Raw genomic sequence first — 13,037 nt, forward strand, 5'->3', positions numbered from 1 at the left:
CCTTGCTACAGTATGATCAAAATGTGTCTTCTGTGAAATTTTTCAGTGCAAAATTCAGAATTGTGCTTCATATTTATAATTGGTCAAATAATCCAGATGCCAGTAGCTGTTTGCTCTGTTTATTGCATTTATACTTATGGATGCATTATGTAAATATTCTCAGAGTCACCACTAGATTTCAGAATTAAAATCTTCACAGAATCATGGAGTAGAATCCTGGGATGGTTTGGGTTGGAAAGGACCTTAAAGCTCATCCAGTTCCAATGGCAAGGACCCCTTCCATAAACCAGGCTGGAAGCCCAACCTGGCCTGGAATAATTAGAGTTAGAATTTCCATGCACATTTACACACAGTACCAAGGTACCTGGTTAATCAGATTCCTGAGTGACTCTCCACATCTGGGATGAGTTTCTGAGAAGTTTAACACCTCCAGAACTTTCCCACCTCTCCTACATTTGCTCTCATTTTAAAAAGAGTGCTATAATTTGATATTTAATTACTGTCCAGCCTGGAAAGGAGGGAGCTGGGGAGGAGGGTTTGGGGCAGCTGCTGAGGGGTTGGAGCAGCCACAAAGCCTGGAATTTCCCTGTTCCTCCATAGTCTACCTGGGAGAAGGAGTGATGCCTCGTGCAGGCTGCCCTGGAGCAGAGGCTGGGCAGAGTTCCAGAATAAAGCAGGGATTGATTCCAAGGATCTCCTCCATGGATCCACCTTGGGCAGCACCAGAGCCCAGCCAGGGCTGCACCCAAGATGACCCAAAATGGCCCCAAAATGCACGGCCGGGCACGGGGTCTCTCCTGGGATCAGCTCTGCTCCATTTGCACCTTGCAGTTCATTGTCCCAGCCCAGCTTTAGCCCAGGCACTCCCACCCTGCTTGTTTTTCTCTCTCCAGCCCACGGGGTTTGTGCTCCTGGGCTGAGATTTGGCTCATTTGTCCTTGGTGCCCAGCTGGAGCAGGAATTGTTTTGTCTCCCTGCCCTGTGCAGAGCTCACCATGCCCTGATGTGAAGCTCAGACCCACACACTAAAGCAGCACAGAATGTGAAAATAGAAAAGCCAAACCCTGAGGCATCAGGGGCTCTGCACCCCCACCCTTCTTTGCTCTCTGTGTCACATCTCCCCAGCAGCTCAGAGGAATCAGCAGCACTCCCTCCCCAGCAGAGCTCCGAATCCCAGCCCAGCCCATTGAGGCGCAGCGGGACCGCCGGCATTAATCCGAGCGGGAATGCTGCGAATTCCTGCCTGCTCTTTCTTTGCCGGGCGCGGCTGGGGCTGGGACATTGCCAGAGGAGAGCAGGGCTGGCAGCTCCCGGCATTCCAGGACATGGGTTGGCCCCGGAGGGTCGCTCAGGTGCTGCTCCCTCTGCCAGGTTGGGCACAGGAGAAATCCAAGTTCAGTGTACCTCTCTCTTGCAGCATTTGGGTGATTTGTTGGAGTTATCAAATTCCCCGAGGTAAAATGAGAAGGGAGATACTTTGGAATGTCGGGCCTCAGCATCACAGAAACCAGGGCTGGGGGAATTCTCTGACAGCCCATTGTCTTGCTCTTTTCCTGATCTTAAGGAGATTTTCACGGGGAATTCTGGTTTCTTTAGATTGTTTTCTTACTGAGAGCCTGGCACAGAGTGCCCAGAGCAGCTGTGGCTGCCCCTGGATCCCTGGCAGTGCCCAAGACCAGGTTGGACAGGGCTTGGAGCAGCCTGGGAGTGGGAGGTGTCCCTGCCATCCTGTGCAAGAGTGGCACAGGATGAACTTTAAGGTCTTTCCCAACCCAAACCATTCCATGAGACCTGCTACTCATGCAGCAGGAAGTAAGAATTGCTGATGAACCAGGACTCCACCTGATAGAAAAGTCACAGATATAAAGGCTCCTTCTTGTGCAATGACATTTCCAATGCATTTGGCTTTTTTCTCCAGTTATATTAGCCACTGGTGACACTGAATGGTTCAGCACAGTGTCCACCACAGTTTGGTCATTAAATCTTAAACTCAGTACTAATCTTTAACACAAATCTGTCGGTTTTTACCATGCTTGGTGTGTGCAAAAGTAATAGGAATAGGGAAATTTATTTATTTACAAACATTTTAAAAGCTTATGATACTTAGTTCTGGAGGCTTCATCTTCTGGGTCTTATCAATACCTCTCTCAGTCAAGAGGATGAAGGAAAATGAATTTTTACAGTGGACAGTCATCATCTTTAAAATAGAACTGTCACTAAGACAGACCCCTGCCAAGATAGTCCATTAAATGCACTCAAGATTCATAAAACTTTCACAAGGAAAGAGATCTAAATAAGCCCAAAGAGCTCTGTTAGACAAGGAGAAATCGGAGCTCTCCGTCGATTTGCACCCCCAGCTGAGGTTCTGGGGTTGTTTTAACTTGCTGATCCCTCCCTCAGTTTGAAAGCCTGTTCAATTTTAATTAACCTGTTGCCTGTTCAAATTTGGAACAAGGTGGGAGGTTCAGAGATGGAGCAACCTGATCTGATAGATCCTTGCTGGGGGAGGAGCTGTTCCTCCTCCTCCCTGCATTCCTGGAGTTGATCATGTGCTGGCTCTGCTTGGGCCCCTCCAGCTGCAAACCAAGCAGAAAACACAATTTTTATCTGGCACAGCTGAGAGCTCTTTGCCAGTCAGGGAATTTTATCAGCTCACCAAAAACTCTAATGAATGCAATCCGTGGAATATCAGAGTGGAGACAGAGCCACACTGGAGCACACTGGAGCACAGGAGTCTGCAGGGCTTCCCACATACCTCTGCTCCTGGAACAAGGAATTCAGGATGGGCACAAATCCCTTCTGTGAGAGATTTGCTGGGCTGGGAAAGCTCCTGGTACAATTGGTATTCCCCAGGGGTGGCTCCCACCCATGCAAACCAGCTGGTTTTGATTGAGGACACTTTGTTTGTGCCAGAGGTCTCCTCCATCCCTCTGCCCTCAGGAAGGGGAGCTGAGCACACCAGGCTGGGACATCCCTGGGCCCTCAGGCATCAAACAGTGCTGAGCAGGGAAAAAGCTCCAAGCTGGCACAACCTTTAAGGAAAAGAGGAGTGGGAAAAAAGCACAGTAAGTGTTGCCTGTTGAACAAAGCAGGGATTTCTGACTGATCCCCAAAACCTTCCCCAAAGAGCCCCCACAGCTCCTGCCAAGGGCTGAGAGGGCTGATGGGACAGCCCCTGACTGCAGCCTGCCTGAGCAGCCAAACCAACCTGCTCTGCATCTTTTCCACCATTTCTTATCAAAACACTGCCCTGATACAGGGAGGCTCTTACAAAACATAATAAAGCCAGCTGCTGCCAAGGAATGATTGCTGCTAGCATTTATTTTTCCACAATTATTTTCAGGGTTGTCCTTTCGAGGCAGACCAGATCAAGGAGTGGTGCGTGCAGTACCTCATCCCAGGATAAATCCAGGGAGGCTCTATGACTCAGGAATGACTCACTGCTCCTCCTCTGTTCCTTCCAGACTCTTGGGGGTGTGCTAATTTATTGTCAGTCTGTATCTGCAGTCAATTATTCCCCCCAGCTCAGCTCCCCTGTGCAGAAGGAATTCAGGCACGTTCTGCTCATTGCTTACCTCTCCAGAGAGGCAAACAGGTGAGCAGACAGTGTCACCTTCACTCTGGCATCCAGAGAAAAGGGGGGAGGGATTTTTCCTTCCTTGAATAACATGTCCAGGTTAATGATTTGGAACTAGAGTGTTCCAACCAAACCCCCCCAAATCCCAATTACTAAACTAAGATTGACCTTTCAGAGAGTTATTTCGAAAAACTTGGATAAAATAAGGTGGGTATGACTCAAACAACAGGAGGAAAGTGTCTGCATCACAGCTGAGGCCCACAAATTGCTTTCACTGTCAGAATCAAGCCTTCAGAATAAAAAACACAAAACAAGAATGATTAATCTCTTTTTTCTCTTTAGCAAGACAGATTGGAGCATCCCAGTGGAGCTGCAGGGGAAATGTTTAAACAATGCCTGCTTAGTGTCCAGCAAGTCCTCACTGGTAGGAATATAAGAAAAGAAAAAATAACTAAAATACGAGATTTTTACATATGCCTGTACAAGATACATAAGCCCAGAGAATCACAGAAGCATGAAAAATACTGAGTACAAATAGGCCTTTTCAGCTCTTCCCAGCCAAATTTTGTGAGCCTGAGGACACGACAGATACAGCAGAAATGCATAAGAAAAATATTTTTCCAGTGGGAATGCTGATTTAAAAATCCCTTCCCCCATGTCATTCAGCTCACCCCCATCTGATTTTTTTTACCTCCCTCCTCCCAGGTTGTTTTGTGAGACATTTTTCAGTGGCAGCACTGGCTCAAGATACAGCACCTTTATCACTTCCAACTGCTTGTTCCCAACATTGTGCTATCCTGGCACGAGGGGCTCTGTGGTAAATGCTTGTTCTGCACAGGCTGGGGCTGAAGTGGTCTTGAACTGGCCTTGCAAATCAAAGAGAGATTGAAAACAAAGGTGCAGAATGGCAAAATAGCAATGAGGTATAATTTTGGAATTATATACTTTGAAATGTAAACAAATCCCCACATCCTGAATTAATGGAATTATAGAATCCTGGAATGCTTTGGGCTGGAAGGGACTTTAATGATGTTGTCCCAGCCCTATGCCAAACACCTCTCATTAAATGTTCTAATCAGCCAAACCTTCTGAGGCAGTGACAAGCTCTCAGAAATGATCCCACACGATGCTGCAACTTGATATTATTGTATATTCAAATAATTTTATTAAGCACAGTGTGGGAAGCTTGGCTGTTTTTCAAAATATCTGCATCCAAAAGAAGTCCCTACACCTACAAAAATAGCAGTTGCAGACAGACTCCAGATCAGAGTGTTATTCACAACATCAGACTTGTGATCAATAGCTGGGAGAGTGTTGCCAGAAATAGTCCTGCTCTGGAAAACGCTTCCTGCTGCCTCAGAACAGGTTGTGCTCCTGTCCTTCTGCAGTTTCTCCTGGATTTTATCTGAGTACACAGGGAAGAAGCAAAGCTGCCTGACTGGTGTAGCTGTGCTGTGAATCAGGCCAGAAACACTAAAATCACCAAGAGCCAGCACCCCCTGTGTATTTCTGACAGGGATGGATCCCTCATCCCATTCCCCCCACTTGCACAAGAATTCACACAGCCTCTTGATGAACCGGATGGGAAATCGATCCAGCTGGAAAAGCAAAGATCCACATCCCCTTTCCAACACAAAAAAGGCTCTCCCAGCCAGATTGCTGCTCAGTCTGTGCTATGTGCAGACAGGACAAAGTGCTGAGTTCTGCCTGAAGCAACCCAGCCTGGGAATGCAACACAGTCTGAGGCTCCACCTGGAAACAATTTTTCCCCCATCCCTTTTTCCCTCTCTCTCTCCCTGCAGCGTGCCTTGGTTCCCCTGTGCAGCACCACAAGCAGCTTCACAAGCACGGAGCAGGGACCACTCCTGTGCCCAGGGCTGGGGAGAGCTGGGGCTGCTGCCAAGGAAAAGTCTTTGCAACTGCTGCCAGCTAATCAGGTAAATGCTTCCAGCCTGCCCAGGCCAAGCCATGTCCTTTGCTATTCTCCAAATATTTATGTCTTTGTGAAACACATAAACATTTCATCAGAGGTCTCTTATTCCCAGCATTTCATGTGAAGTTGTTGTTTCCATGCTCCTAAACCCCTTCAATATGACTAATTCACGCTGGGGAAGTTCTTGACTTGCCCCACCAGAGTCACAGAGCTCCAGAGCCCAATCCAGAGATCCAAATCCCCAGAATCCAATCCACAGATCCACATCCAGGCAGGGAAAGGATGGGAAGTGGTGACAGAAGCTTCTGCACTGTGGTGTGTCCCTACCTGCACCTAAAGTTTCTTATTCTTCTTTTTCCTTCTTCCCCCCCCACAATCAAAAAGTGTTTGCCTCTGAACTTTCCAAAAGGAACAAAAACACAGGAGCAGTTTGGGAAGTTCATGTAAATCAGCTGGTGAATGGAAATTTAGTCATTCACTTAATGTAAATTCAGCTGGTAAAAGGCAGTTTGGTGTTTCCTGTACTATTTACGAAGAATTTACACACTTAGTAAATCTCATCTTGAAATTCTGAGCTCCCCACTGATCTACACCAGCAAACACATCAGAATCTTCCCAGTTAGGATGAGTAATTGAGGAGCTGAATTATTCAGCATTGTGTGGTCTGTGGCAGCCAGAAGATAAAATTCCCAAGTCTCTGTTACTTCATTTACTTTCTGCAAAAAGCCTTCCCTTGGTAATTTTAGAGCTCAGAGCATGGCAGCACATAGCAAGTTCCAGCTAAATAGCACACTCCCCAGAAGTTTGCTGTTTCCTTAATGTTCATGAATATTTCAGGACCTCTGCTGAGAGGTTTCAGTGCATTCCAGGACAGTGATTCTGGGTTTCTCTTCTGCCTGCACAGGAAAGGTGGCTGGACTGTGCCACACTCTGCATTATTCCTTTAGCCAGGATTTATTGCTATTACAGAATCACATCCCCTGAAAAGATATGAAAATATAATCCTTGACATGAGATGGGCACAATTTGTGGCTGTTGTGAGAGCAGAGTTCTCTCTAGAAATTCATTCATTTCCTTAAACCATGAGCAGTGCTGGAGTTAAGAAATAGAGTTTGCTTTTCTTACCCTTTCAGCTCATTGTTTTCCATTGCTTGAACTGGTAAAAACACTTGGACAAGAATTTGAAATAACAGCAGCACACAATATCAGCAAATCAGTCTTTTCCAGCTGAAATTGGATTTATTGTAAAAAAAACTACAGTGGTATAATTTGGGAAATACTCAATTGTGGTACAAGTGAATTTAAGTATTTAAATATATTGTTTCATTTATCTTCTTTTGCTTATATTGGTGCATTTTTAATATACCATAAGAATTACTAAAAATAATGTCCTGTTTAACAAATAGATTTGCAGGTCTGTGTCCTGAGAAAGTTGAGTGAGCACTTAAATAATACAAATAATCCATGTCAGGGTTTGCAACATGTGCTTATCCTGAGTGCTTTGCCTTTAAAGAAATGCTGACAGCAAACTAAGGAAATTATTCAAATTTTCAAGACCCAGAATGTGAGAGAAGCCAATAATAAAAATTATCTGGGTCGTTTCCCTCTGCAGTTAGAGCGGAGAGCTCACAGAGCCTGAGCTCTGCTGAATACCCACATGGGACTATGACCTTACAGTTGCTGTGGGTGGGTCTGCACAAAACCCATGGAATTTTCAGGTTGGAAAAGACCCTGAATAGGGAGCTGAGAGTTGAATGCAGAGGGAGCAGCGAGGCTGAGGGCTCACCAACCACCCAGATTGCTGGGTAAGAGCAGAAATCCCTGCCTGGGACTGGAGCCCTCAGCCTCGGTAAAACGAGGATGGCAGGATCCTCAAATGCTCAGCACTCCGTGTTTGTGTCCCAGCTCAATGCTGCTGGAACAGTCACAGGGACAGCAATTTACTGCTCCACTTCCAAGGCACTTCCCTGCCCAGGGACAGGGAGCTGGGAGCTCCTGAGTACAGGTGGATTCTTCTGTGCCAGCTGCACTCTGCTGCTGCCAGGATTCCCTCTCGAGGTTTGGGATGTGCCTGTGCCTCCTGGCCAGTCTGAAATCTGTGAATTCAGGGACTGTGCTGGCTGGGGGAACAGGAGGTTCCCTGACTGGGATGTGTCTCCAGGGATGGAAAGCTCCAAGGAACACAGCTCAGTAACTGCTTCAGCCACCCCACCTCCAACCAGCTGCTCTTGGAGTACAAGCCCACACTTGGGCTCAGATGGAAAATGTCTAATAAGAAAACCATTTTTCTTTCTAAATTCTTTCCTGTTTAATGCACACACTTTTATTTAAGAGGACCTGACTTGCTAATTTTAATTGAGTCCCCAGTCTGTGGGGCAGCTTGCCTTGATTACATTGTACTAAATTACTCATCCTGGACAGATCCTTCTCTTTATTTTCTCCTTCAAGAGCCAAAATATGATATTGCTTGGCAAGAGGAATGTGCATCTAAAATGTCAAATTACAGCTCGTAACTATTACGGGATAGTTTTGGCTGTAGCCCTTTGTGTCTGTTCCAAAAGAGAGTTCTCTTTCTAGGAGATCCTAAAACCTAATCCATGCTTCATGTTTGGGTTTAGGTGGCACTTTGGGCACTTGTTGCTTTGGTTGAACTTGAAATTTCTAATTTCTTCAGACCTCCAAAGTTTGAGATTGCATGAACTGATAACTCTGCGTGTACACACAGTGCAGACATTGAAAACTGCAGATCATTTCTTCCCAAAGCCAAAATAGCCACCTACTAAATGCACATTATTTAACATAACAGAAGAATAAAATGAGGTTCATATTGGTCAGCTTTTCATCTGAAGACAGCACAGGAATTTGATTAAATCTCTGCCATTAATATAAATGGAATTCAGTCTTTGTATTCTGAACATGGATAGGAGTGATGGAACCATGAAGATTTTGCTGTAAATGTTTGTGCAATTCAGATTTTACTTTTGCTGTGCTAAGACAGGATGCTGGACATCATTTTAAATATTAACATGCCCATATCTGTTAGCAGTACAAGTTTCATTGCTTGCTTTTGAGGATGTCACGCTGCAGGGAAAGGCAGTTTCCAGCCTGGAGAGATGCCTGAAGCCATCCTGATTTCCCATGTTCCTGCCTGTGGGGCCTGCTGGGAGACCTGGCTTTTTATAAATGGATTTTGTGGAGGTGAGAGGCACTGATAGGTGGAGGGGGGAGTGCTAGGAGTGGTTTTGATGAGACAAAACTTATGGGCCTCCAGATGATTGCTCAATCAAACAAGGATTCGAGCAGAGCTGCTCCTACTGCCAGATGATCATTATGTTATGGAAGAGGTTTGGATGGAAGAACTTGGGAATTCAGTGATAGAGTAATGATGAATCCTCCCCAGACTTGTCAGATATCCCATGGCAGGAACTCTGCCTGTTTACTGATGATTGAAAAAGACATCTTGGCAGAACCAAATCAAAGACTTCCCCAGCTTTGGAGGGCTTGAGCCTTTTAACCACATGGTAATTATGAAGACTATAAATAACACTGAAAAATCCAGTTCAAACAGTCCTCAATAAATTATTTTAATGTGCTGTTGTTGGCCCCCTCCTTCAGGATCTCACAAGTCTGCACTGTCAGTCTGACAGGCTGAAATGTGCTCTGTCAAATCAACAGCTCAGCTCTGTCTTACAGACTGAGGGAAGCCTTGATTCTCTGTTTGTGGATGTGGCATTTGGGGACATGGGGCAGTTCTGGGGGAACAGCTGGACTCGATGGTCTCAGAGATTTTCCAGCCTAAACCATGCTGTGATTCCATCAAAGCTTCACCCAGAGCCATCAAAAGAGTTGTCTGGACTGTTCTCTCCATGTTTGTCAGATGAAAATGACTCCAGGAACCCAAGAATTGTGGTTTTCTTGCCCAGTTCCTTGCTGAGGGAGTGCAGACAGTGGCTCTGTCCCTAAGCTGGGCAGTGTCACCCACCCAGTGCTGCTCTGGTGGTCACAGCTTGGACTCAGTGCTCTTGGAGGTGTTTCCCAGCCTCAATTAATCTTGGATTCTGTGAAATATTATGTCTAGATCTGAGTTCCCAGATGTAGGAACAGTGGCAAAATTCAGCTTTCCTGCCTCCTAATCAGTGATGAATGTTTGCCTTGGAAACCTCTCCAAGTATTTACACTCTGGAGCAGGGCTGCTTCAGCTGGAACACTGCAGACCTGGGGATTTTCTCCCTACTCCCAGCTGCTGTGGTCATTACCAGGTGTAAATCTCTGTCTGCTCACCAATCTCAGCCCTCCATGCTTGTTTTGATGTGTGCTACATTTGAGTATCTTTCCAAACCACGGAAAAGGTTTGTCCATTTTCCAAACAGAAAATGTCCCCCACTATCTGTGTGCTGGAAATGACACTCTTTTCATGTTCAGTGAGAAAATGTTCCATGTTATCAGTATTTGCAGGAGAACAGAACTAAGAATTTGCCTTTCAAAGCAGTCCATACTGAGAAGTAAGCAGGGCTTTTGAACCCTTTTAATTATCTTTAAACTGCCCACTGGAGGATCTTTGTAATGTTTTAGGTGCACAAAACAAACAAGAACCTGCATCAAGTAACACCAACACCCACCCTGAGAACAGAGCTCACAGCCCCAAAACTTAGGAGTGTGTGGAAACCCTGCTGAGCCCTTACTGCACCTTTAGGCAGCAAAATCCTTTTGAAAATCTGGGCTTTAGGCCCAACCCTGCCGAGTTCTCTGTGGAAAGCTCCTCCTCCTGCCTGGGGCTGACCCTGGCACAACTCTTGTAAAGGCTCAGCTTTCCAAACAGCCTAAAGCAGGCAGGAGAAAATCATGTCAGAAGTGGCAAATAGATGAGTTCCCAGATGATTGATCCAGATCCTTTCAGAGACAGGAATTTTGATTTGTGAACAGCTGGAAAGCACAGCTGGCTCCTCTCTGGTGCCAGTCTGTGTGTGGTCACTGTGGAATGTGCTCCATATGCCCTTTGGACACATGTCAAAAGTCACATGTCATTAATTTCTCCAAACTTTGCAGTATTAAAGGTGTAGGAAGGTCATGGAAATGGAAAGTGCCTTATTAATGTGAAGAATTGTTTCCTGTGGTTTAGTTCTTTTACTTTTTTCAATCCAGAGTTTTTTCCTGATGGCACGATTTGAGCTCTACCTCTGAGATCCTTGTCCCAGGAATAAATGGCTTGAAACAAAAGGGACATTTAACAGAAGATTGCACCGTGTAACTTTTGTAGAGTCGTGAAAGGCAGGTTGGATTTTGTGACACTCGTGGCTCCAAAGATGCTGCCCAGAGCAGCTGTGGGTGCCCTGGACCCCTGGAATGTCCAAGGCCAGGCTGGACAGGGCTTGGAGCACCCTGGGACAGTGGAAGGTGTCCCTGCCATGGCAGGGGTGGCACTGGGAGGGATTTAAGGTCCCTTCCAACCCAAACCATTCCAGGATTCTGCTTGGTCACACAGGTCCCTGCATTTAGATAAGCAGGACCTCAAAGAGTGGCTGGGACTTGTCTGACTCTGCTCTTCAGCAGTGCTTACAGACTGAGGAAACAAACACAATTCCAAGGCTTGTTCCATTCCCAAAAGAGAAAAGAGCAAAAATCATCACTCAGAATCAACACTGTGTCAGACAGACATCCAAAAAATTATTATTAGATATTTCAAAAGAAGCATTTTTAATAGCAATTGTTCTATGTGGGATTTTTTTCTTTTTTTAATTTCAGTATGAAGTATTTGGTATTTGAAGTCTTTAATTGTGCTGGCAAAAAGTCACTAAGAGGCTTTGATTTTTGGAAGCAAATCCATGTGACTGATCCGAGTGGGATCATAATGGCTACAAGGACCCGTCCATTAGGAGCTATTTTTAACAATGAAGTCAGCTTTACTTTCATATTCCAGTTCTAAGACTAAACTACAAAAAGGTAAAACTCACAATATTCTTAATGAATGAACTGTCCTGCAGTGACAAAATAGATAAAGTTGTTCCTGGTGCCCATATCCCAGCCTATATTATCCCAAGTTATATTATTCCTAAACTTCTACCAACAAAACTCCGAGTACAGACAGTGCTCTTACACTGAATGGTCAAGGAGTGTTGGAGTCCTTCCCTGTGGATGGCTAGGGAAGACATGCAATCAATCAATATTGGTAAAGCAAGCTTTGATTTATTTCGAGTACAACAGTACATTTATATTGTCCCAGTAATTCTGCATTCTCATTGTTAGTTCATTGGTTTAAAGCAAAAGGTTACATTTACACACTCTTCCTGCCTTGCGGTTTCTAACACAGGCTTCCTCCTCGTTCTCGTCACTTTTACTTCCCTATTTTTATATTGCAAAACCACATTTCTCCCTGATTTTTGTCGCTGTCCTTGCCCTTTCGTCCTTGTCAGCAAGATGCAGCCTACTTTGCAATCTCCCTATCATGGCATGCTTATGCTAAGCTGACATGGGGTTTGCTTGTACAACATTTCCAGGGATCTATGGCTCTGTTCATCCAGCCATTCTTCCACACTTCCCAACTTCTTTTCCTGATACTTTTTGCTTTAGTTCATTATTGGTTTGTGCTTGTACATCTTTGACCTGTCTTTCATTTTGTTCCTGTCCGTAATTTTGTTATCAGTTGTCTCCTTTCATGGTTTATTTGTTCTCAAGTGTTTTTGGCAACTCCCTGCCTAGTTTCAGTCATACAGGATGATGTTCTTCATCCGTCGCTCCATGTGCAAAAGGGAGCAGAACACAGATCCTCATGGTATCCAGTAACCAAAAACCAGAGATAGAATCCCAGACTGGTTTGGATTGGGAGGGATCTTAAAGCTCCCCCGGTGCCACCCCTGCCATGGCAGGGACACCCCCACTGTCCCAGGCTGCTCTAAACCCCAGTGTCCAGCCTGGCCTTGGACATTCCAGGGATCCAGGGGCAGCCACAGCTGCTCTGGGCACCCTGTGCCAGGGACTCCTCACCCTCACTGTAGAAGTCTGCCTAATATCTGATCTAAATCTCTTCCCTTTTAGTTTAAATCCATTTCCCCTTGTCCTGCTGCTAAAGGTGATGGCAGGGGGTGATGAGCTGGTTCTGGGCCATGCAAAGGACTCTGTGAGCACACAGAGCTCAGAGCAGGAGTCCAGCAGCTTCCAGAGGGTGGGATGGGTACACAGCATCCTCCTCTGGGAAATGGGGATGGATGGTGGGAGCAGAACTGGGAAAACTGCTCAGTGTGAGCAACTGGGGTGAATCAAAGTAGGGCTGGGGAAAGGACAGAGCATTGCCCAGAGCCATGGGGATGGGAGAGCAGTGGGGAAAACGTGATGGTGAGTTCAGGCTGGAGAAGAGAAGGTTCCAGGGAGAGCTCAGAGCCCCTGGCAGGGCCTGAAGGGGCTCCAGGAGAGCTGGAGAGGGACTGGGGACAAGGGATGGAGGGACAGGACACAGGGAATGGCTGGAAGCTGAAAGAAGGTAGATTTAGGTGGATATTGGGAAGGAATTCCTGGCTGTGAGGGTGGGCAGGC

The sequence above is a fragment of the Haemorhous mexicanus genome, chromosome 9 (genome assembly GCF_027477595.1).
Source record: "Haemorhous mexicanus isolate bHaeMex1 chromosome 9, bHaeMex1.pri, whole genome shotgun sequence".
NCBI lineage: Eukaryota > Metazoa > Chordata > Aves > Passeriformes > Fringillidae > Haemorhous > Haemorhous mexicanus.